The sequence below is a fragment of the Eretmochelys imbricata genome, chromosome 16 (genome assembly GCF_965152235.1).
Source record: "Eretmochelys imbricata isolate rEreImb1 chromosome 16, rEreImb1.hap1, whole genome shotgun sequence".
Lineage (NCBI taxonomy): Eukaryota > Metazoa > Chordata > Testudines > Cheloniidae > Eretmochelys > Eretmochelys imbricata.
Genome location: NC_135587.1, coordinates 27,362,077 through 27,386,316, shown reverse-complemented (window position 1 = coordinate 27,386,316; position 24,240 = coordinate 27,362,077). Strand labels below are relative to the sequence as shown.

The 24,240-nt window shown below is 40.7% G+C and overlaps 2 protein-coding genes across 3 annotated transcripts in view; one reads left to right on the top strand and one right to left on the bottom strand.

Annotated features, from left to right (window-relative positions):
- Window positions 1–24,240, bottom strand: part of RALGPS1 (Ral GEF with PH domain and SH3 binding motif 1) — a 391,212-nt gene that overhangs the window by 154,043 nt on the left and 212,929 nt on the right. The gene's annotated exons all lie outside the window — the stretch shown is intronic.
- The window catches only part of ANGPTL2 (angiopoietin like 2), a 40,556-nt gene continuing 33,365 nt past the window's right edge, over window positions 17,050–24,240 (top strand). The window contains exon 1 of the mRNA XM_077835623.1: window positions 17,050–17,762. The gene's annotated coding sequence lies outside the window, so the exon portion shown is untranslated. The remainder of the gene's footprint in view (window positions 17,763–24,240) is intronic.

The window sequence follows — 24,240 nt, the reverse complement described above, 5'->3', positions numbered from 1 at the left end:
GCTTTTTGCGCTCAAACTGCACACGTACACTCTGCCAAGCCACTTTGTGCGGAGAAACGCCTCAGTTGCAGCGCTGCAAAAAAACCACCTCACAGAGTCATAAGGCTATTTGCACAGTGGCTCCAGTGTTCTATTGTCAGTGTGAACACCTGATTGATTTCTGCACTGTAATTGGCCCCTGGAGCTGTCCCATAATGCCTCAAGTGACCGGAATACTTGTGCTGTAGAACATGGGGGGGGGGGGGGGTGTGTGTGTGTGTGTGTGTGTGTGTGTGTGTGTGTGTGTGTGTGTGTGAGAGAGAGAGAGAGAGAGAGAGAGAGAGAGAGAGAGAGAGAGAGAGAGTGAGAGAGTGCTGTGCAGCAAGCCCAGGGAGGAAGGCAGGGGCTGATGCCGGGGTTTCCCCCGCCTCAGCACTGGTTGCTTCCTGGTTGCTTCCTGCTGCTGTCTTAACTTACAAGACAATATGCTGACACACTGTCCCCCAAAACACACTGTCTCTCTCCCCCGCCCATACACACACACACTCCCTGTCACACACTCTCCTCCCCCACTCCCTTCAGTTGAAAAGCAGCAGGCAATGTTGTAGGATGCCCATGGAACAATGGGATTGTATGGGGAGACTTTGGCAAACCAGTAAAGTGCCTGAAACCACTATGGCTTATTGTTAAAAGGAGCCAAGTCAGCAGGCTGTAAACTGGCCATTCAGCACTCTCAGTTTGACCAAGGCAGGACGGGAGGGGGTTTTGGGTGCCACAGAAAGGGCAGCTTGACCCCGCGTCCTTCCTGATAACAATTGTGTTGAACTTGCTGATATATGCATCTTAGAAGAGCAGGATGTGCCCCAGGAATAGCTATTGGGGCTTCAAGGCTGCAAACTCTGGAAAAACCAACACCTGGTTAATCGATAATCAGAAGGAACCTCTTGCTTGACCATTGAAACTGCCTACTTCATAAGTTTTCTTTAAGGGACATGTCATTCTATTACTAATGTATAAATAAGGGGAGAAAGTTTGAGGTAATTGGACTCTTTTTGGACTCTCCCTCTGGATACATCTTGCAGTCCCCACTGGCAGACGGAAGATTTGGCCACTGGAAGCTTGCCGCTGTGTCACTCGAGAGCCACACTAAGCTTTGGTAATTATCAAGGGTTGGGGGTGTTTTACTAACCTGTTGCAGACATGTGTAAGTGCTTGAGACTAAGTAAAGTTTAGCTTTAAGTGAAAGCACTCTTGTGTTGTCCTGTTTGTGCCAACCATCTATCGGTCGGACGGCCGTGTCTCCCCTAATTTATTTCCTGACACCAGCTCGCACAGAGTAAAAGTTACCAAGAACTTTGGGTTGAAAGAACCCCGGGTTACAGAACTGGAAAACCTGCATCATGTGACGCTGTGCCTGCCCCATGAGGCACTGCAAACCCTTCCCAAAGCACCCTGTGGCCAGTTTCACAGTGGGATAGCTACCACAATGCACTGCTGTCTTTGCTGTTGCAAGAGCTGCTAATGTGGATGCGTTCCAGCATAACAAGGAGCGCAGTGTGGACACACAGCAGTGGTTTAATTCCAGAGTTTCAATAAAAATGGTATAACTTGTGGCGCAAAAACTTGCCAGTGTAGACGTACCCTAAGTCATAAAATTCAATATAGATTTATCTTTGCTCTGTACTGAGCACTAAATTATTTTAAGAATTCTTTAAATATACATTCAAAGCATGCATTAAAAACCTTGTTCTTGTCATCCTTTTTCCTGATCTTCCAAAATGGCATAGATTAGCCTTTCATGCACTGTAAATACTGAGGCAAAAGAGTCATTAACGCTGGAGCATTTATCAGGTATTTATATGGAATACAGTTATAGGCTTCACCCTACCGGACTGCACCTGTGATCCATGTAGGCTAGTATCCTGTCCCCTGCTCGTACAAGATAAGAGCAATCATCCTCTTAGTTTCTGTGTCGTCTCCCTCATGGTTTTCTGCAAAAACACGTTTCTATGTGGCGGGGGGGGGGGGGGGGGGGGTCTTACTTTTTAAACAGAGCTATTAGATCCTATTCTTTACTTCTGGACCAAGTTAATGCTTTAGTAGTCCATAAGAACAATCTAATCACTCTAAACTGTGACTACCCTGTTCATCATGGGCAGAACAGGATCGTCTAAATTCTTTTGGAACATCATCTACCAAGAACTAGAAGTTTATGCTCAAATAAATGGGTTAGTCTCTAAGGTGCCACAAGTCCTCCTTTTCTCTTTGCGAATACAGACTAACACGGCTGTTACTCTGAAACAAGAACTAGAACTGATTATACTTCCTGATGCACCATGTTCTTGTAAGAGGAGTTCCTGAAAAAGAAAGATGGGTGGGGGGCAGGTGAGAAGAATATGGAACTAAACTGAGTGTCCCAGTTCTATTATCTCCATAACAGAGCAGTATGCTATGGTACTCAAAACACCACGAAAACAAAATGGTGGTTGCCAAAAGGTGCAGAAATAACTGGTGGATTCACTGGAAGTTATAAAGAGCCCCCAACTGATGAGTCAGATTTACTACCCTGAAGACATAGCTGGATGCATAGATCACGCAAAAGATGTGAATGTATTTGTCCTCTGGAACCTTGGACATTTTCTTCGAAGGTCAGAAGATCTGCACCACGGCTAACAAGATTGTCTTGTCTGCCATTCTCCTGAACAACTCTGGAAAAAATTCTAGTCATCCGGCTGTAAAAATGATGTTGATAGAACAACAGCCTCATCAAGAGGATGAGGATATGGGAGTCGCAATACTGGAGTTCTTGGCTTGTAGCCCTTCTTCAGACCCTTAATCCAGCTGATCAGCAGTAGGGGCTGGTTCCTGTCTTGTCTGAAGAGCTAGTCTCTGTGTGACAGTTTGCTGGGCAGGAACACCTGAGCCAACTAAGGGAGATAAATTGGAGCTAGCTAGAGAAACCTGCACCTGATTGGCAAAGGGGAGACAGCTGCCAGCCTAATTAGCCTGGGCACATACAGGGCCAGAGGAAAGAAGCCAGAGAAGGGAAGGAGGGGGTAGCTTTTCCCTTCTGGGTGCAGAGGCTAAGGAGTCCTCAAGGCTGAAAACCTGAAGCTGTATAGGGTGAGAAGGTGATGGGATTGCACCCTGTAAATAAACTGCACAGGCACTTTGGTGCCGCATGACGGGTATCTGCCATTGGAGGTAGGAACCATTACCAGGCAGTCTGTCAAAGAAAAACAAATTCCCAAACTGAGGGAATTAATAGAAAAGAAAAAAATGAAATGCTATACTAATCACTAAACTAACAACTACCTAACTAGTTACCACTATTTACAATTATTTACAAGCAATAAGAAGCTGTTTAGTGAGTGAAGAGGCTCGGACATTGCAGAGTTCCAGGTCAGAGCCACAGGCGGTGAGAAGGAACTCCATTCCTTCCCCTAAGGAGTAAGTGCAATAATACCCACATAGCTCACAGGAGTGCTGGACTTAATGTTTATAAAGTGAATCACAGGTTTAGAAGGCATTGGAAGGGTCATCTAGTCTAATCCCTTGCCAAGATGCAGGATTAGTTGTGTCTAAACCATATAAGACAGATGGCTTTCCAGCCTCCCTTTGAAAACCTCCAGTGAAGGAGCTTCCAATGACCTTCCTAGGCTTTTTTACAGTTAGGAAGTTTTTCCTGAGATTAAATCTAAATCTGCTATGCTGTAGTTTGAACCTATTGCCTCTTGTCCTGCCCTCTGTGGCAAGAGAGAACAACTTTTCTCTAACTTTTTTATGACAGCCTTTCAAGTATCAACTATCATGTTTCCCCCTTAATCTCTCTTTTCCAAACTAAACATACCCAGGTTCTGTCAGCCTTGGTTTAAGATGGCTTGTATTCTCTCTCTTTGATCATCTTTGTCACTTGCCTCTGGATCCTTTCCAGTTTCTCTATATCCTTGCTATACATGGGCGACCAAAACTGGACACAGTTCTCCAGCTGAGGCCTGACCAGCACCACGAGTGGTACTGTCACCTTGACTTGCATGCTATGCCTCTGTTAATGCAACCTGAAATTGCATTTCCTTGCTTTGCAGCAGTATTGCGCTGGCAGATGACAGAACAAGGAGCAATGGTCTCAAGTTGTAGTGGGATAGTGGGAGAGGTCTAGGTTGGATATTAGGAAACACTATTTCACTAGAAAGGTGGTGAAGCACTGGAATGGGTTACTTAGGGAGGTGATGGAATCTTCATCCTTAGAGGCTTTTAAAGCCCGGCTTGACAAAGCCCTGGCTGGGATGATTTAGTTGGTGTTGGTCCTGCTTTGAGCAGGGGGTTGGACTAGATGACCTCCTGATGTCTCTTCCAATCCTAATCTTCTATGACGACTAATTTTGAGATTGTGATCTACCGTAACTCCCAGATCCCTCTTAGTGGTGCTGCTGCCAAGCCAACAACTCTCAGTCATTCTGTATTGTGCATTTGTTTTTTCTTCCCTAAGCGTAGCACCTTACATTTGTCTTTGCTGAATTTCATTTTGTTGTCCATAGCCCAGTCCTCCAATTTATCAAGATCCCTCTGAATTTTACCTCTATTCTCCGAAGTGTTGCCAACTGCTCTAGCTTTGTGTCATCTGCAAACTTGATCAGTATGCTCTCTATTCCTACATCCAGGTAATTAATAAAGATGTTAAACACTGGACCCAGAACAGATCCCTGTGGAACCCCACTTAAGACCCCCCCCTCCAATCTGACATAATTCTATTAATAGTTACTCAGTTTGCAGTTGTTTAACCAATTACGTATCCACTTAATGGTAGATCAGCTGAGCCCACATTTCTCCAGCTCACTTATCAGAATGTCATGTGGGACTGTGTCAAAAGCCTTGCTGAGGTCTAGGTATATTATATCCACCTCCTTCCCCCATCCACCAAACTAGTTATCCTGTCAAAGAAGGAAATCAAGCTCATTTGGCATGATTTGTTCTTAGTAAATCCATGCTGGCTGCTAATGACTACCTCTTCAGCGGCCACATATTCACAAATGGAATGTTTTATACACTGCTCTAGTTAGCTTCCCAGTATCAAAGTCATGCTGACAGGTCTATCATTCCCAGTCTCCTCCTTTTTACTGTTTTTAAAAATGGGCATTATGTTAGCCCTCCTCCAGTCTTCCAGGACATCTCCTGTCATCCATGAGTTTGCAAATATTATTGCCAGTGGCTCTGAGATTTCTTCAGCTAATTCTTTCAGTACCCTGGAGCGAACAATATCAGGCCCTGGTGATGTGAATTTATTCAAATTGGTCAGAAGATCTCTGACTTACTTATCTCAATCTGCATCCCTTCCCCTTTATCATCTATGGTAATTTTGTTAGTCATGTGGTCACATCATTTTTTGTGAGAAGACTAAAGCATTGAGCATAGGCATTGAGCAGCTCTGCGTTCCATTACCAGCTCACCTTCTCCATTGAACAGCACACCCACACAATCCCTGACATTTCTTTTATGTCTCACATATTTGAAGATCCTTGGATAAAAGGTACTATATAAATGCAAAGTAAATAAAGACAAGACCTTGAGCGCCCTGATACTGAAGCTACTGCACTGGCTTCTATCGGGTAGTAGACTAACTTCAAGATTCTTTTGCTCATCTACAGACCATCAAAGGCTGTCAACACCCATCAGTGCCTCTGCATTCCCTGAGACATATGCTTTAGTCTACATCAATTTGATAGCACTGGTAGTGCTCCCACTCTTTCTGGACATTCCCAAGCGGTTGGGTTTAGGGGCCTTCCAAGTTGGGCCCCATGCATTCTTGAAGCTTCCTGAGTCTGAACAGAGTCCCGGCACTGATCCTGGCTTGGGGTCTCTAGACACAATCACAGGAATCAGACCCTTTGCCTATCAACCCCTCTTGAAAGCTAGGACCCCAGAGTCCAACTGCTTAGCCCCTGGGACTAGTGCTGACTCCCCACACATTAAGTATTCACAAAGCAAAATATAATCAGACACAGTACAGTAAAAATGTTTACACCTGTTTAAGCCATTAAAATAATCACATTTTAGAAAATAGTTAAAGGAAATTTGATCCAGCCTTCCATATGCCATTCCTTGGTCGGGGTGATACCCATAGTCAGCATCCAAAGCAACGAGAGCTGAGTTTCATGACCAGTTCATGGTGACCACAGTGTTTTTTGTTTTGAAGTGAATGCTGATGATTGATTGAAACTCTTTAACCACAGAACAGGAAGGAAAAGGAAGAAACAGGGTAAATTTCTACATGCTGTTCCTGCCAATGTGCTCCCCCCGCCCTGCCCTTTTCTGGAGTGACCAATCTCTAAGGGTGCAAGAATACTTCATTCTCCATGTCCATGCAAGTAGGGTCACAACCATGAAATGAAAACAATGAGGAGTCCGGTGGCACCTTAAAGACTAACAGATTTATTTGGCCATAAGTTTTTGTGGGTAAAAAACCCACTTCTTCAGATGCATGGAGTGAAAATTACAGATACAGGCATAAATATATATTGGCACATGAAGAGAAGGGAGTTACCTTACAAGTGGAGAACCAATGTTGAAGGGCAATTCAGTCATGGTGGATGTGGTCCACCCCTCTGATACTTGGAACCATGAAATGCACTCTTAACCACTCTGAGTTACAATCACCAACTCATTGCGCATGACAGGTTTCAGAGGAGCAGCCGTGTTAGTCTGTATTCGCAAAAAGAAAAGGAGTACTTGTGGCACCTTAGAGACTAACCAATTTATTTGAACATAAGCTTTCATGAGCTACAGCTCACTTCATTGGATGCATGTAGCTCACGAAAGCTTATGCTCAAATAAATTGGTTAGTCTCTAAGGTGCCACAAGTCCTCCTTTTCTCATTGCACATGAAAATTGGTTGAGGTTTATTGTTTTTGGAATTTAAAATATAATACCTCTAATCATCAGCAGGAAGCGCTGACAAAACCATTTTAAGGATCACGGGCTTGTCTTTACTGCAGTGTTAGTCTGAGGCATAACTGTGGAGGCACATCTACCCTGTACTGTGAATCCAATCACTGTGCAGTGTGAGTGTTATTTTGCAGTATGACTGCTCCCACTTGAGGCAGGCCATCTTGAGGGCAGATAACTCCTGGGCAGACAATTTGAACTACCTCTGCAGTGAAGACATAGCTCATGCTGTGGTAATAATAATGAATATATATGAGATTAAAAGGATGTTTGAAAGCCTGTTTGTCATTCACTACGAGTCATCCTTTTATGGTGACATGTTATGTTTATATAATATGGCCAGATTTTTGCCCAATAGGCAAAAACAGTGGGAATCTTCTCTGTTACAATACCTTTCTCTCACAATCATTGTCAGAAGCATGCAGTGAGATCAAAGATACTCAGACTGTTGTGATCTTTTATTTATAAAATGAAGATCAATCTTGTGTTTACTATTAAGGCAGCACTTGTTACCAGTTTGTTGTATCTCATGACCTGCTATAGAACAAGAACTGAAAATCATATTTCATTTATGATGCCTCTCTGCTTGGAACATCAAACAAGGCAGAAGACATAGTTAGAAAGAATGACCATTTTCCTTCGTTACTGTACGTATCTAAAAGCAAAGGCACATTTAATAATCAACTTGTAAGATGCATAGTATTAAAATGGAAATGTAGCCATTGTGAAGTGTTCTGAAAACTATTACATTCAGTCTAAAATCTTAATGAAGATGAATGGACTGACCTTGATGTCAAGGCCTTGCAAATCTAAGATAAGCAAGTTTCCATTTTGTCCAAGAGGAAGCCACACCCTTGTAAAAGGTGGATGCAAAATCCCATTTTGCCTTCTATCCTTCCTATGACAGATTTATAGAGCATTCTGCCAAACCATTCTGATTTTCTAAAAACAGATGGAATCTCTACATAAAAGCTCTCTAACCTCTAGTGTATAGGGAGACTTTACTTGCTCAAACTGATAGGCACATTTTAACAGAACCTAGAAAAGAAAATTTCTTCATCAAATGAAAATTTTTATTGATTCAGTCTGTACAGAAAACCAGAGAGAACTTGGTTAGATGTTGGTTAGATCATAACTGCTGAAAGGGAAGAATAGACATACGGGTGGCAGGGTGCTTAGATGTCTTGTCAGAGTTGCTCAGAAAGAAAGCTTGCCCAGACAGTCTCCATGCAAAAGAATAAATGGACACAAATCTGACATCAGGAATTACAACATTCAAAAACCAGTAGGAGAACACTTCAACCTCCCTAGTCACTCAATAACAGACTTAAAAGTGGCAATTCTTCAACAAAAAGCTTCAAAAACAGATTCCAATGTGAAACCGCAGAACTGAAATTAATTTGCAAGCCATCAAATTAGGCCTGAATAAAGACACTCACACTTTCTTGTCAACTGTTTGAAATGGGCCACTCTCATTACCACTACAAAAGTGATTTTTCCTCCCTTGGCATTTACTGTTAATTGAATTGTCTCGTTAGACTGACCCCCACTTGGTAAGGCAACTCCCATCTTTTCGTGTACTATATATATACACATATATACTATACATATATAGTACATGAAAAGATAGGAGTTCCTTACAAAGTGGGGGGTCAGTCTAATGAGGTATTTCCAGTAAAGATAAGGAGGTTTTAGTACCGTTATACAAGGCATTGGTGAGACCTCACCTGGAATACTGTGTGCAATTCTGGTCTCCTATGTTTAAGAAGGATGAATTCAAACTGGAACAGGTACAGAGAAGGGCTACTAGGATGATCTGAGGAATGGAAAACCTGTCTTATGAAAGGAGACTCAAGGAGCTTGGCTTGTTTAGCCTAATTAAAAGAAGATTGAGGGGAGATATGATTGCTCTATATAAATATATCAGAGGGATAAATACTGGAGAGGGAGAGGAATTATTTAAGCTCAGTACCAATGTGGACACAAGAACAAATGGATATAAACTGGTCATTGGGAAGTTTAGACTTGAAATTAGACAAAGGTTTCGAACCATCAGAGGAGTGAGGTTTTGGAATAGCCTTCCAAAGGAAGCAGTGGGGGCAAAAGACCTATCTGGCTTTAAGATTAAACTCGATAAGTTTATGGAGGAGATGGTATGATGGGATAACATGATTTTGGTAATTAATTGATCTTTAACTATTCATGGTAAATAGGCCCAATGGCCTGTGATGGGATGTTAGATGGGGTGGGATCTGAGTTACTACAGAGAATTCTTTCCTGGGTATCTGGCTGGTGAGTCTTGCCCATATGCTCAGGGTTTAGCTGATCGCCATATTTGGGGTCGGGAAGGAATTTTCCTCCAGGGCAGATTGGAAGAGGCCCTAGAAGTTTTTCGCCATCCTCTGTAGCATGGGGCAAGGGTCACTTGCTGGAGGATTCTCTGCTCCTTGAAGTCTTTAAACCAGGACTTTGAGGACTTCAATAGCTCAGACATAGGTGAGAGGTTTTTCGCAGGAGTGGGTGGGTGAGATTCTGTGGCCTGTGTTGTGCAGGAGGTCGGACTAGATGATCATAATGGTCCCTTGTGACCTTAGTATCTATGAATCTATGAATTCAATTAACAGTAAAATGCCAAGGGAGGAAAAAATATGTATATATACCTGCTACTGTATTTTCCACTCCATGGATCTGATGAAGTGGGTTCTAGCCCATGAAAACTTATGCACAAATAAATTTGTTAGTCCCTAAGGGGCCACAAGGACTCCTCGTTGTTTTTGGTGATACAGACGAACACAGCTACCACTCTGAAAGGAATATGAGTGGTCATCTCCAAGAGGCTCAAAGAGGAAAAGTAAAGGTAATTTTGATACTATGAAATACAAGTAGTCCAGTGGGAATCAGGAATTCCTGAGTACTAATTCTGTGTTTGGCACTGACTTTTTCAGGCCTTGGAGAATTCAAAGAACTTCCTGCCTCAGCTTTTCCATATAAAAAGAAAGTTTAAATATTTACTGGTACATATGTCACAGGAGTGTTGTAAACATAAAGTGCTTTAAACATGAAAAGTGTTATGTAAGTGTCCATTTCGATCCCAGGAAGGGATTTCAGAATACAACAATAGTCAGTCTAACTGGAGTACAGAGGATGACACTGAATATGGTAACAGATTAACTTCACAACTGGATTAGCGCTGGAATTTTCATCTGAGGTTTATCTGATTAGGATAATGGTTTTTTTACAAGGTGCATGCCTGATGAACATGTCTTCAAAGGACCAAGCTGACAAACAAATACGCGTTCTTGCCCATGTACTCTATCCTCACATGCAGTTACAGTATTAGCACAAAAGTAGGTGAAACTACAGTGCATGAATACTCACCTGGAATTGTCCAAAGACACACAAAAGATGAGTACTGTCTGTAAGCAGTCCTACAGGAGATATTATTCTAAAGACCACTAAAGTTAGTTTAATTTCTCAAGCTGCAAATGTTGTCAAGTTAGAGGATTCTCCCTACCATCCACAAATACTTGTCAAACAAAAAAGCTAAGTTTGGAAAATTCAGACATGGTACATGCAGTGTACTCTTAGATTACGTCTACACTAGCATTTATGTCAGCAAAACTTTTGTTGCTCAGGGGTGCAGCAAAAACACATCCCTGAATGATGCAAGTTTTGCCGGCATAAGTGCTCATGCGCACAGCGCTATGACCGTTCATTGAGCTAACGCCGCTCATTGAGCTGGTTTTATTATGTCAACGGGACAGCTCTCTCCTGTCAGCATAATGCGGCTACTGTAAGCTTGTAAGTGTAGAAATGTCCTAGGCTTTTTCTGATCTTTCCTATCTCTTTTCTTACCTTTTTGGTGTTTCTCTGATAAGCAAATCAAGTGGTTATTAATTTTTTAATAAAAAAGAGCTCCAATGAGAGTGCCTCATCTAGCCCTCTGTGGAGTAACTATGCCTTCTTATGTTCAGCAAAGCACTAAAGCATGTGCTTAATTTTTAAGCATGTTCTTAAACCATATTAAAATCAATGGGGCTTAAGTATGTGCTGAATAGTGAGGTTTTGCTGAATATGGTTCTATGTACGAACTGGAATTTCCATCCTCTGAAAAATTTTACCATTCCAAATTGGAACAAAAAGGCAGAAATGTGAAATTTTCCACAGAAGAGAAATTTTTGAAAAATTCCATTTCAAAAGAGAAAGTGAATTTTTTAACATTTCCAGCTATGCCCTTGCTCCCCAGTAGAGCAGCCAAGCACCCAAACAGCAGGCCAACCCACCCACTAGGCAGCTGTGGAGGTTGAGAGCCAGGCAGCCCATCTGTCCACCCGCCTGCCAGGTGGTCAGCAAGGGAGCTGGGCATCAGGGATCCAAGCAGGAAACTAGGCAGACAACTCTGCTCAGTTTCCATCAAAAGCTTAGATGGAATTGACATGTTCCTGTAGAATGGGTCAATTCCATCAAGTGAGCATTTGCTGATGGAAATCTGTTCTGTCAGAAATTTTTCAACCAGCTGTAGTCCCAAGTTCCCATGGTTACTATTTGAATGCACTTTGGTGATCCTTCAGGCTCCAAAAAGTGGCTCTTTTTGATATGGGGAAACTGTCAATGTTTTTAAGTGAAACTGCACAGTAATACAGTATCATAGAATATCAGAGTTGGAAGGGACCTCAGGAGGTCATCTAGTCCAACCCCCTGCTCAAAGCAGGACCAGTCCCCAATTTTTGCCCCAGATCCCTAAATGGCCCCCTCAAAGATCGAACTCACAACCCTGGGTTTAGCAGGCCAATGCTCAAACCACTGAGCTAGCCCTCCCCCCAAAGTAGAATGACAACAGCTGATATATTTGAGCATAAGCTTGGTTAGTCTCTAAGGTGCCACAAGTACTCCTTTTCTTTTTGCGAATACAGACTAACACGGCTGTTACTCTGGAACAGCTGATATGTAAGGTGCTTTCTGTAACATCCTCCCGCAAGGAACGCAGGGCCACATCTGTTGAAGGAGTAAGAATGAGTTCCTGTGACAATCACTGCATTACCAGCAAATCATATTTTTTTAGTGTGTTTACCATTAGGCCAAAGGGCCTATTGTCAAGTGAACCAAACCCCTAGCAAGCTTTAAGAATAATTTGTAATAATAATGTTAAGCTGTGTAACCTTTATTAAGAGTGGAAAATTTAGTTTAGTGAGAGTAGAAAGTTTAGTTGCTTAATGTTTAGCATGAAATCGTATTTATCAGAACAAGTGTTCTGACTGCATTAGTTTGGAAAGTCTGAATATTACAATATGTGCTTGCAAATTTGCAAATGTATCAGACAAAGGGGATTTGAGTAATTGTTATCTGTGAAAAAAGTGAAGCTATAGATTGTCAACAAACTATAAAAAATAGTTTGAGTTACTGATTGAACCAGACAGGACTGGGATCAGCAGTAAGCTTTGGTTTCATAAGGATCAAGTATTGTTATATGCTACAGTTGGCCTTCTTATGTGCTATTCTTAAATAATAAAGTCAACTAACATCAAGCTAAAGGCCATCAAGCTTGACTACTGCTGTCTTACTATTTATTGTTACCAGCTAAGACCAGCCCACTAATCAACTTTGTATATAAAGGTAACAAGTGTGCTCTTTTCAACACAGTAGGCATTAGTTTTCTATAAATAAGGAAACTTCATAATTATCGCTAAAACTGTTAATTAAATTAAAGGGTAGGTACTTAATGAACAGAAATGCATCTTTTCTATTAAATTCAAAACTTATCTCCTATTTTCCCTTTGATAAATCTAGTTTAAAGTATTCTCATATGGATTTCCTTAATCCCTGCAAGCAGATGAGAGATCTTGTAACAATCTGTCTCAAAAATTAACTAAAAGCACAGAAATAACTTGCTTATGTATGACCTTTTAAAATGACCTACTCAGACGGCTAGGATACTAAATAGTGAGAGGAAGTAAAGAAATAGCCCAGTTTGCTAATTGTTGATTTTTAATTGCAATTAAGTCAGCACTGAAAGCATTTTTTTAAATTAGTTTCACTTTTAATTTGTAATATTTCTGTGAAGTCTTTTAGCATTGTACAGATGCACCTTAAAACTGGATCTTTTATTAATAATCCAAACAAAGCCTATTTTAAAATATAATTTATAGCAGTGGCTCCCAAAGTGGGGTCCTCCAGGCTCTTGGGGGCCCATCAGGGGTTATGCATGGGTCTGTCCTGTGAGCAAGGCCTGAATGTGCTGAAATGATGTTCTGGCACTTTTGCCACATGGAGGATGCCATTTTGTCTTCAAAATGGTGTCCTCCACGCACCATGATCTATCATGCACACTGTGTGCAATGTCACACTGGCTGGCGCGTTCTCACCCTGGCAGGGGCATTCTGGTAGTGACAGAAATGAAAGGGATCTGGGACAATTAGGCAGATGCCAAAGGGGTTTTTGGCAGAAAAAAGTTTGGGAACCACTGATCTATAGCAAATGACCATGAGTATACACTACACATAGAAAAGCAAAGGCAGTTTTTGTAGCATGTAATCATCAATTGGGAAGAAATCTTTAAGAATGAATAGTGAACATGTAAGAGCTGTGGAACACCAAGCAGCATCATTTCATAGAATCATAGAATATCAGGGTTGGAAGGGACCTCAGGAGGTCATCTAGTCCAACCCCCTGCTCAAAAGCAGGACCCATCCCCAATTAAATCATCCCAGCCAAGGCTTTGTCAAGCCTGACCTTAAAAACTTCTAAGGAAGGAGATTCCACCACCTCCCTAGGCAACGCATTCCAGTGTTTCACCACCCTCCTAGTGAAAAAGTTTTTCCTAATATCCAACCTAAACTTCCCCCACTGCAACTTGAGACCATTACTCCTTGTCCTGTCCTCTTCCACCACTGAGAATAGTCTAGAACCATCCTCTCTGGAACCACCTCTCAGGTAGTTGAAAGCAGCTATCAAATCCCCCCTCATTCTTCTCTTCTGCAGACTAAACAATCCCAGTTCCCTCAGCCTCTCCTCATAAGTCATGTGTTCCAGACCCCTAATCATTTTTGTTGCCCTTCGCTGGACTCTCTCCAATTTATCCACATCCTTCTTGTAGTGTGGGGCCCAAAACTGGACACAGTACTCCAGATGAGGCCTCACCAATGTCGAATAGAGAGGGACGATCACGTCCCTCGATCTGCTCGCTATGCCCCTACTTATACATCCCAAAATGCAATTGGCCTTCTTGGCAACAAGGGCACACTGCTGACTCATATCCAGCTTCTCGTCCACTGTCACCCCTAGGTCCTTTTCCGCAGAACTGCTGCCTAGCCATTCGGTCCCTAGTCTGTAGCTGTGCATTGGGTTCTTCCGTCCTAAGTGCAGCACCCTGCACTTATCCTTATTGAACCTCATCAGATTTCTTTTGGCCCAATCCTCCAATTTGTCTAAGTCCCTCTGTATCCTATCCCTGCCCTCCAGCGTATCTACCACTCCTCCCAGTTTAGTATCATCCGCAAATTTGCTGAGAGTGCAATCCACACCATCCTCCAGATCATTTTTGAAGATATTGAACAAAACCGGCCCCAGGACCGACCCCTGGGGCACTCCACTTGACACCGGCTGCCAACTAGACATGGAGCCATTGATCACTACCCGTTGAGCCCGACAATCTAGCCAACTTTCTACCCACCTTATAGTGCATTCATCCAGCCCATACTTCTTTAACTTGCTGACAAGAATACTATGGGAGACAGTGTCAAAAGCTTTGCTAAAGTCAAGAAACAATACATCCACTGCTTTCCCTTCATCCACAGAACCAGTAATCTCATCATAGAAGGCGATTAGATTAGTCAGGCATGACCTTCCCTTGGTGAATCCATGCTGGCTGTTCCTGATCACTTTCCTCTCATGTAAGTGCTTCAGGATTGATTCTTTGAGGACCTGCTCCATGATTTTTCCAGGGACTGAAGTGAGGCTCACTGGCCTGTAGTTCCCAGGATCCTCCTCCTTCCCTTTTTTAAAGATTGGCACTACATTAGCCTTTTTCCAGTCATCCGGGACTTCCCCCGTTCGCCACGAGTTTTCAAAGATAATGGCCAATGGCTCTGCAATCACAGCCGCCAGTTCCTTTAGCACTCTCGGATGCAACTCGTCCAGCCCCATGGACTTGTGCACGTCCAGCTTTTCTAAATAGTCCCTAACCACTTCTTTCTCCACAGAGGTCTGGCCATCTAGTCCCCATGTTGTGATGCCCAGTGCAGCAGTCTGGGAGCTGACTTTGTTCGTGAAGACAGAGGCAAAAAAAGCATTGAGTACATTAGCTTTTTCCACATCCTCTGTCACCAGGTTGCCTCCCTCATTCATTAAGGGGCCCACACTTTCCTTGGCTTTCTTCTTGTTGCCAACATACCTGAAGAAACCCTTCTTGTTACTCTTAATATCTCTCGCTAGCTGCAGCTCCAGGTGCGATTTGGCCGTCCTAATTTCATTCCTACATGCCCGAGCAATATTTTTATACTCTTCCCTGGTCATATGTCCAACCTTCCACTTCTTGTAAGCTTCTTTTTTATGCTTAAGATCCGCTAGGATTTCACCGTTAAGCCAAGCTGGTCGCCTGCCATATTTACTATTCTTTCGACACATCGGGATGGTTTGTCCCTGTAACCTCAACAGGGATTCCTTGAAATACAGCCAGCTCTCCTGGACTCCTTTCCCCTTCATGTTAGTCCCCCAGGGGATCCTACCCATCCGTTCCCTGAGGGAGTCAAAGTCTGCTTTCCTGAAGTCCAGGGTCCGTATCCTGCTGCTTACCTTTCTTCCCTGTGTCAGGATCCTGAACTCAACCAACTCATGGTCACTGCCTCCCAGACTCCCATCCACTTTTGCTTCCCCCACTAATTCTTCCCGGTTTGTGAGCAGCAGGTCAAGAAAAGCTCCCCCCCTAGTTGGCTCCTCTATCACTTGCACCAGGAAATTGTCCCCTACGCTTTCCAAAAACTTCCTGGATTGTCTATGCACTGCTGTATTGCTCTCCCAGCAGATATCAGGGTGATTGAAGTCTCCCATGAGAACCAGGGCATGCGATCTAGTAGCTTCCGCGAGCTGCCAGAAGAAAGCCTCATCCACCTCATCCCCCTGGTCCGGTGGTCTATAGCAGACTCCCACCACTACATCACTCTTGTTGCTCACACTTCTAAACTTAATCCAGAGACACTCAGGTTTTTCTGCAGTTTCGTACCGGAGCTCTGAGCAGTCATACTGCTCCCTTACATACAGTGCTACTCCCCGACCAAATTTGTAGGCGAACAGGTAAAAAAACATTGGGGTTCAGCCAAGTTATATTAATATATTTCCTTAAACAGTATTAGATAACTGGAGAGCTTACTTGAGTTTGGACAAATTGATTTCTGTCTTCACCTGGAAATGTCATGACAAACTGAAGGCATGGGGTGAGGAAGGTGCTAGAACTAGAAGTGTTCAGGCACCCCTTGTTACTTTGATTGCCTTTTTAGTTATTATTTATGTCTGTCCATAGTAGTACAGATTCTCTCTTTTTTGCCTACACACTGAACTGAAGAGGAATAAAATAGATGTTGGCTAACTAAAAACCCAGAAATAATCAAGGGGCTGCTGTGCAAATTGCCTGAGTTAAAAGATACTCCGCACCAACATTTGTATTGTGAAAAGTGCACTAAAAAGGAAAGAGACTCAGCCTCCCACAACACAGTTTGCAGTTTAATCCTGCGTATATAGATATTCTAACATCTTGTCTGAACAAAAATAAATAAATAGATCATGCTTCTTAAACACACAGTAGACTCCAGAATTTCTCTCTGAACTCAGGAATCACAGCTTTGAATTTTATAGGTAGATAACTCACTTTTTAGATTAATATTAGCAGTTAATCAGTAATGCTAAAATCTAAGGGGTCTAATTTCTACATGTTTTTAAGTACTATGAACAAATGGCTCACAATAATTCAGACAACTTTACTAACATATACAAAACGCTACCGAAAAATGTAGCTAAAATAAACACATTACATAATCCCAAGAGTAGAAGCCTGGCCTTTCCGGAACAAAACCCTTTACAAAGCATTGATATCTTCATGAGGAACTGGTAGTTTTTCAGCTCGGCTGTCCAGAGGAAATTGTTGCTAATGTGCTCTGCCAAAACCCAGGGAGGCAGCCTCCTGCACGCCAGATTACTTTGGACTGCTGTGAGCTGTGACATCACTGTTTTAAAGTTCGGTTTCAGCCAGACCTCTGCTGCTTGTGGTTAGGGGGAGGCCCTGAACGTGTCTATTGCTGGTGGATCCCTTGTACTTATGGGAGGGGAAAAAAGGCTTATCCAACCAGGACTTGTCTACTTGCTGCATACTCAATAGGTTTTTTTTTTTTTTTTTTTTTTAACTCCAGCATGTAACTCCACCACAAAGGAGCTGAAGTTCAAATAAGGCTGCTTTAGTCCTGCATGAAGTGATAGATTCAAAACTTCGGAATTGAAATGCCTGAGTTCTCTTCTTTCATCAAAAGAAAGTTACTACTTCAGCCTATTGTCCCTCCATGCCTATAGCATGAGGATGTTCATCTTAGATTCAGCAACTAGCTGTCTTTTTTTCTATCAAAGAAAAGAGTTTAAACAATAAGAAAAACAAGATTATCAGAGCCTTAGGGCATTAACTTTTCTAATTATAGTATCAAATGTATAAAACTTTTCAGTGGCAGAGTCTAGCTAGCTTTCACTGCAGACATACTTCTGATACAGAGATGTCACAGTTCCCATGGATAAGCTGTTCAGTTAATCTTTGATAAAAAGCACGTTAAAGACTGAAGAAAGAAGACAAAGGCAAAGGAAACACGGTAAGAATGTTATCATAGTACAGCTGGTTTACGTTTAAAATATACAGATGTTTTCACATGTATGAAATAATTTCCAGTGCACAGAGACTGAGTTATAAAGCCAGTCTTTTAGTAGCAGCTTTGTTTTGTTATGAGTTTTATTACAATCTCTCTGATGTAAATTTAGTTATGAACTGTGTAATGCTTATTAAATAAGCAAACAAATATATATAACGGTGAAAAAACTCCTCTTGCATCCATACAATTTGTAACTAAAGTTCAATTTTGTAAATTTTTACTCTAAAACGAAAATATAATGTTTGGTAAAAATGATTTAGTGACATTTTACAGTGTCAGACAATCAAAGACTTCTTGCTGAGCAATTAACTTTTAAAGAACATGAAGATTATTTCCTTCTTACTTTATTCTGTACATAGTTGGAGGTTTTGTGCCTTCTTCTCATACTGACTGTACATTTGTTCAAAGAATTTTCAGCAAAACTTTTCATGACAAAAAGCTCTACATTTCTTTCATGTCTGCTCTTTGAAAGAGCTATTGTATTAAAAACCCGGAAGCCTGCCTTCAATCTCTTCTACATTAAGTCAGATTAACCAGATATGAAAGTTCCTGTAAATCCCTACAGGTTTTATAAAAAATCCTGCTGTTTGGAGGTTTACGTGAACCCTTTACTTTAAAAACAAAGTAGTATTTAGATGCATCTTTTTGCAAGTACAGCATTCACCAGCTTTACTGGTTAAATACAAGCTTTTGAACCAGCAAAATAAAAGTAAGTATTGAAATTTTGTATTACAGGGCTACTCCATACTAACAACACACTGAAAGACTAAGCGTTAGCTTTTTATACTCTTTTCAAGAGTGATTGGATTATGTGAAAATAAAGTGAGGCCACTGTTAAGGGAAGTAACAGCAAATGCAGTGCTTGCTTTCAATAACTACATTCCAAATCCATGAGAGCTAGCTTTAGTGAGGCACAAAGAACAACCCACTAAATGGATTCTGCCCGCTAAATTTCTTGATGATCCAGAAAGAAAAGCTGTACTTCTTGCAATTAAAAGAGCTACTTTCTTTTGCCGGAAACTGTACGAAAGAAAGATAGAAGGCACAACAAGATATAATCCCTTTCTTACAGCAATTGGTACCATTTCAAAACAAAACTACTCTAAAAACTAATTAAGATTCCCTCGCTCTGCTGTATTTCATTAGTCATCCATTCACTCAACAACAAAAAAGTTGCTCAGAGTTTTAAGAATGAAGTAGTGTTTGAGGATTGGTTATTACCCACAATTTGAACTGAGCAGAACAAGCTGAAAAGCGTATTGCAATGAATCTATCTGAAGTAGTTCATTTCATTTCAGCCAGTCGATTAGTGTTCTGCTTATGGGAATCCAGTAACTAATAGTAAAGTATTCAAAATACCCTTACCCATCCAGGAATTCCTAAAATCAGAGTAAAACGAGTTTTCAACTTGTAAGCACATCACCTTTTCTATATTTAAAGCAAATGCTGTACCTGTCATTTTTTCCCCTGGACTCCATTTGTTTACTTTAACCTTTAAGTAAAAATGTAGAGCTATTCCCTGAATTGCCAAACATACATACTGTTGTACAGTATTTGCACTGTAAAGTTCAATTTCCTGTTACAAAACAAGTAAGCCAACACAGAAAAAATTCTAGTAAAATCTTTTGTTTAATACATAGCAATCTCCTTTCTCCACAAACAAGAAACAAAATAAATGAGTTTACTTAACAAGAAAATACAAATCAATTAATGTCTTTCCACTTTGGAGAAAACAGAAAAATCTTTCTATCTCTGACTGAGCTAAAGGACAAGAGTTTGTTAGCACAATGCCCACAATTCTATAATAGAATGACTGGAAAATGGGGCATGTAAAGTGTATGTTTTTTTAAGCATTTTGACAGAAGGAGTGGGGACTGAGGAAAAAAAAGACAGCTTCAGAAAATTATCATACTAGTGTTGTGAAATCAAGATCAAATTACTGACTGGTGTTTTGAAGATGCCTGCTAGTTGCAAGGTCTCCTACAATCACTGACTACCAAATGATTTTACAGAAGTAAGAATTAAGACGATTTTTCTTCAGAAAATATTTTAAATTTCTATTTGCCTTTTCATTCCAATTAATGTATAGAATTGTATGTTTACTGTAATCTAAAAGAATGCCACCTCTGTGTGATGGACAGGGGAAGCTTGGGGGATTTTACAGAAACACGCATTGCTGCCTTGTTCCCTATTTTGGTTAAACTTTTCTCCTTCAAAGAACGGTAATGTAATAAATTAAGTGTCTGTCACAATCTCGTGTGTGAATACATGTAACACATATTCATATTTATTTTAAATGGTCACATTTTTTCAGAGGAATACCATATGATCCAACACTAGGCCTTTCATGAATCTGACTTCATTTGTGTGTATAACCCTACTTGTGGAAGTTGCACAAACGGCTTCATAATACAGTTTTTTAATACTGGAGTCATCCAAGGAAAACAGCCCACCCAAACCTAACTATTACCAGTAACTCTACTATAATAAATGTACTCTATACAAAATTATTGGTTCAACTGCTGACTAGGCTTTAGTTCCAGATTTATTTAGTATGTGCTGAAAAACTAATCCATTAGTATTTATCTGGTGTTACATTTATTTTTCTTTTGAAGCAAAAAGCTATAGAGATGCAGTTCCAGAATGTTATGTGGTGTTCAATAAGAGCACATCTCATGCAGTCACATTCTCTTTGGATTAAGCTATCTATATGGGGTACTTCTAAGAGGATCTAGAGTGCTACTTTAATTAGTAAACTATATGCACTCAACTAAGAGATGCAGCAAAAAATACCTTTGCATTTCAGGCCAGAGAACCACATTTAAGGATGGGCTCTGGGCTTCAAGCCCTGTTGAACCAGAGGAGGATGAATAATCAAGATGAGAATAAACTGGGAGCTCTGGCCTCCTCCCCTCCCACCCTTGATTAAATTTAATTTGTAAGTTAGTAGGACAAAGACATGACATTTATTTAATAAAACCAGTTATACAAATGTAGGATGAGGCATAGGAAATAAAAGCAAAGTGACTGAACAATGAAAATTTGCAGCTGTCTTGTTAATGCGATGATGTACTACATTTAGAAAAACAAAATAAGGGTCCAACCACTTACATTAGAAATCCTATCTTATTCCATCTGACAGCTCAGTGCTCTTGTTCATATGCGAAGAGCCTGTTTCTCAATTTGGAAAGATCTCCCTTTTCTACTGAGAAAAGGAGTACTTGTGGCACCTTAGAGACTAACCAATTTATTTGAGCATAAGCTTTCATGAGCTACAGCTCACTTCATCGGATGCATACTGTGGAAAGTGTAGAAGATCTTTTTATACACACAAAGCATGAAAAAATACCTCCCCCCACACCCCACTCTCCTGCTGGTAATAGCTTATCTAAAGTGATCACTCTCCTTACAATGTGTATGATAATCAAGTTGGGCCATTTCCAGCACAAATCCAGGTTTTCTCACCCCCACCCCCCCAAACTGGATTTGTGCTGGAAATGGCCCAACTTGATTATCATACACATTGTAAGGAGAGTGATCATTTTAGATAAGCTATTACCAGCAGGAGAGTGGGGTGGGGGGAGGTATTTTTTCATGCTTTGTGTGTATAAAAAGTTCTTCTACACTTTCCACAGTATGCATCCGATGAAGTGAGCTGTAGCTCACAAAAGCTCATGCTCAAATAAATTGGTTAGTCTCTAAGGTGCCACAAGTCCTCCTTTTCTTTTTGCGAATACAGACTAACACGGCTGTTACTCTGAAACTTTTCTACTGAGGATTACTAATACTCCAACCTGAAGTGCATCTGAAAACCTGCCCCCCTCAATTCCCTAATCCCAAACTGCATAGGTGCTGGGACTCGGGGTGCTGCCGTATCCCCTGGCTTGAAGTAGTTTCCATCATAGACAAGGTTTACTTTACAGTTTGGTTCAATGGCTCTCAGCATCCCCAAAGTACAAACTGTTCTAGCACGACTGCCAACTGGCAAACAATTTTTTTTAATATTATAACCTTTTGTTAAGAACAATTGCTGGAACCTCAATTTCTGGAATTTCAGTTCCCAGCTCCTGGCATCATGTAGTTAATTAGCGAAGCTGCAATAAATTAGGCTATCTCTGATGTACAGTTACAGCAGTGCAAATTGTCACTAAAAGTCACTGGAAATCTCCTTGTGTAAAATCTTGCCTTAAACATGGGAAATTGTTGTCTCGCGAAAAGCAGCCTCTCATGGTGGATACAGTATCATGTATCACTTACATATAAACTGGGTTTATGCAGTTCAGTGCATGAGGCTTTCATACCAACCGTCCTCTATCTTAATAACAATACACTATATATAGAAGAACAAGAGTAGCAGAAAGTAAGTCAACTAGTCCTACCTAGCTCCTGAAATCTTTAAGATTCCCTTTTCAGAATAGTATCACATACAAGTGAAGACAGGGTATGAACTGTGTCTTTTGATATGAAATCTATAGCTGATAAATTCATGCAGTATTGCCTTAGAGTTTTCCAGACAATAGTTATGTCTGCTGATATTATTTTGCTTTTGTATTTCTCCAGAGTTTCCTAGCATAAATGCTATTTTGTTTTGACTCTCAAAATGTTTCCCAACTACCATGCACTTAAAATAATTAGCAATTCTTACCCCAATAAAAAGCATAATGGAAGTCAAAGTTTAGCCACAATTCATCTTTCCTATGGTCTCAGCTGTTTTCCAAGATGCTGAAATTTAAACTGTGGTAGGAAAATCAGGGTTACAGATGCCATAAAAATGTCTCATGAAATACCAATCCCCGATCACCAAGTAGAGACTTTTTGTTGCAGAAATTCTTTAGGATTACAGACATTATACATACAGTAACAATAATAAATCTCGCCTTATATAACATCTTTCTTCTTCAAAATGCATTACAATTATTAACTAATTAACGCTACCAGCTAAGAAGTGCTCAATTTAAACAGTGCAATCTGCAGTATTTGGGGTTTATTTGGTGCAGTTTTCATAGAATCTGAATGATGCTTTACAGAACACACAATGTGAGTTGCTAGAAGTCACATTTTTCAGCTAATGAAGTTATCAAACCCTTATATTCACGTGCACAAAAAAAATCTTTCAAATGTAATAACCATTAGAAAATCTAAAAGAGATAATCTGATACAAGTATATGTATGTATTTTTCATTAAAATGAGGGATTAACTTTTGTATATAGTCCTACAGTTATTCATAAAACAGAAATTTTCAGCCTCATTCTTATGAGGTCATGACAATACATAAGTGAAATACCTATTTAGTTTCAGATGGTAAAATACTCAAGTCTTGTGGAAATCTCATTTGTGAGTTTTAAAAACATTTATAATAATCAACAATATTTTGATTAAGCAAGAACGTTCCTACAGAGTACAAATGCCTTACAGTGCAATATGGAAAAGCAATTCCCAAAGTTGCTTTTTCTTAACTTGTGACTAACAAAGCCAAAGAAAATAATTATTTGCTTTTACTTTTCAGGGACTGGAAAAATACCGAATAACTTTTTCTGAAAGTTTATTTTCCCTTCACTCTGACGATAGGAATGTCCTCTAATTGTGTCTCAAGGGAAACCAAACATTGACAGAGCAAATATACACCAATCAGGACACAGATTACAGTTCAAATAATAAAGAAGGGTGAATACTGGATAAATGTGCTCGCAAACATTAATCAAATCCTATTCATGATTCAATCCAACCACATTTATGTCCTTTGTGTGGTTTTTCATGACCACTCAGAGAGTTGGTTTATGTGAGTACAGATGTTTGCAGAGGAGCTTTTATTTGTGTAAGTGTGGATATTCGGTATGACCTAGTGTGTTTGTGAGCATTTACGGGAATTCATAGCAAAACTGTTGGCACATCCATATTTATGTAAACTGGCTTGTGTGTTTTGGTTTGAAGAGTTTAGGAGACAAGGAGAGACAAGGAGAACATTTTAAAGTCACTGGCGTTCTCAAGCAAAATAATTGCAGTTTGAGGAGCCATGGGGAGAGAGAAGGGAAGATAATGAGGGAGGAGAGATGTTTGAGAAGCAGAAGAGCTTGGAGATACTTTGTTTTTATAATGGGGCTAGATTACAGACAGTGTTTGTAGGGTGGCCAGATACTGAAGTGAGAGTTTCACATCTGGTTACAAACATGGTCCTGCTCAAATAGGTACTGGCCACTGTGACAGAGAACAGCTACTGACAGACAGGAGGGTGCCAACAGAGAGAAATCAGGGATCACCAGAGAGCAGCACCCCTGTTAAGGAGAAATAGGGGCAACAGCTACAAGAATTACTTAGTATGAAAGTGACAAAAGGAAACTGAATGCAAAGTCTGCTAGAGAGCCAACAGATGTGACATACCTTTCTCTCTCTGTAAGGAAGGAATCCAGATATCATAAAAAC